At 34.5% G+C, this 2248-nt stretch overlaps 1 non-coding gene across 1 annotated transcript; it reads left to right on the top strand.

Moving 5' to 3' along the window:
* Window positions 1-772: 772 nt before the first annotated feature.
* LOC131997416 (small nucleolar RNA U18) lies at window positions 773-842 on the top strand. Its single transcript, XR_009398266.1, has one exon. It is a non-coding gene; the product is annotated as a small nucleolar RNA U18 (small nucleolar RNA).
* Window positions 843-2248: the final 1406 nt, after the last annotated feature.

The raw sequence follows: 2248 nt of genomic DNA on the forward strand, positions 1-2248 counted from the left end.
TCGGCTGCGCTTTATTGCGTTCTGACTTTATAAGAAAATTAACTTTAAATCTTTTTTAAGGATTTTGATCTTATACTGATTTTTTTCTTATTCTATTTTTAGGACAACGATTCAATAAATGTCACAAACGACACCTTGACAAAAAGCTAGTTACATATGAAGTTAAGTATGAGGTGCAGAGTTTCCTAAAGCAGTTTACGATTCATGTTCCCGTCAACAAGAGGTTAGTTTTGTTTTTTTGACATTGTGGGCGGGCGGGTTATGACAAACATGATGACAAAAGTTACCGTATGATAAAAAATGACTATAAATTTTCCGGCTGCGCTATATTGCGTACTGATTATATACACCGATACATATAATATCAATATTTAAAGAAAATTGTTTGATTTTTATTTGTTTTTTTTTCCTTCCATTCCAGTTTATCCCTTGTCTTCTGCATACAATTCAAACATAAGGTGAGTGTATGAAAAAAGTTCAGATTGGCAATAAATTTTGATTTTGGGCATACAAAGTGATGACAAAAGTTACCGTATGATAAAAAATGACTATAAGATTTTCGGCTGCGCTTTATTGCGTACTGATTTTGTATGCCCCATTTAAATTTTTGTGCTATATAACCAATTTTTTGGAAATTTGTATTGATTCGTTTTAAAATTTCCTATTGCAGAACGTGTTGTGGAGTTTTGCCATAAGTAAACAAATAAATGCTGTTTAAAAGTATACGTGGTAAGTTACAAAACTAGTTGTAAAATTCGTATGTTTTAAAATAAATATGATGAAATTAATTGGTCCGTGTTTATGAATTTAGTTTGATTATCCCTTTCCAATTCCTGAACAAAAATCAAGCACATTTTTGCAAATTTCACTTTGTCAGGTTGTCAATAATAGCGGATTATTAGTACACTCTTAGAGGTCCGTAGTAATAAAAATTCCAATATGTATTGTAGCAACCAAGAAAAGAGGGATTTGAATATGTAGCCTTTTAAAATAAATATTAAAAAACATATAAATTGTAACAGATAGTAATTTGGCTTTATATTCTCATTTTCAGATTAAAAAGATCCTTTTGTTGATTATGCCGATTGCTTATCAGAAGGTAAGTTGAAATTAGTTACAAATATTATTAATAGTTGGTAGCATAAGTGAGGGATAGACACCTTTCAGATGATATACGAGTTTTTACCATACCTTCTCCTCAGTGAAGTATCTGGCCTTCACCGCCAAATCGTTGGCCCTTTCATTCCCCCCTTACTTCGTTATGGCCCGGCACCCGGGATGCGGATTTTGCCATCCTCAGAGAAGTCGTTAATCTCCTTACATTCCAAGATGGTTTGTGATCTTACTTCCTGGTTGTTATTGCCCTTACGACCATTTTACTGTTTGTAAAGATGTTCACACTCGACGTCCTCGCGTTAGCACCACACAACCTCACCTTTGAAACTTGTTAAAATAATAGAAAAACTCTTACTACTATTTTCTATATGGTTTTACAAAATACTCAGCATAAGAAATAAAACAGTCGATAAAAAGGACACTGTACTAATGGGTTAATTCAACGTCTATGTGTTACCTGTTAGAAAGGATAACCTACTGATTGAAATTTTTGTAGTGGGCTCTTGCCTCTTGGATAGAAATCTAACCCCCCTCTGATTGAAGGCGTATAACTAGTTCGATGTTTTCATTTACTCCTTCGATGTTAGATTTTTCCAAGGATCTCGACTTAAATAAATCTCCAGACCCACACTTGCCTTGTTGAAGTGGTCTTTGACGTTTGCTCATCCATTGTGTAACCTCCTTAACCTGAAATCTCAGCGTATTGAAATGTTGCGAACGTTCAATCCATCTCAAAAAAGGACGACGTGAGCTACCCTATAAATTACGGGTCATTGGCCACTAAATCCGGATTTAAGGGCTAAATTCTTTGTTAAAGGTCACGTTTTACCATACAAAAATAAAATCCTATTTTTGCTGGAATTATTTTTAAATCCCAAATAAACCCGAATTCATAGCCGAATAAACGATAAAAGTACCAAAATATGCAACTGTTGTCAAGAATTGCGTATGGATGTGTGTGATATGAAAATTCATGTATACGTATGTACGCTTGTATTGGGTTGCCCAAAAAGTATTGCTCTGAGCCTGCGTTTATGCAATTTTATGTTGTAGCGACAGACCAAATCCTGTGATGGCAATGAAACCCACGACGATACCCGTTTCAGTTGGCTAACTTTAGAGCGTTTGCTTT

Source organism: Stomoxys calcitrans, chromosome 4, assembly GCF_963082655.1.
Source record: "Stomoxys calcitrans chromosome 4, idStoCalc2.1, whole genome shotgun sequence".
Classification (NCBI taxonomy): Eukaryota; Metazoa; Arthropoda; class Insecta; order Diptera; family Muscidae; genus Stomoxys; species Stomoxys calcitrans.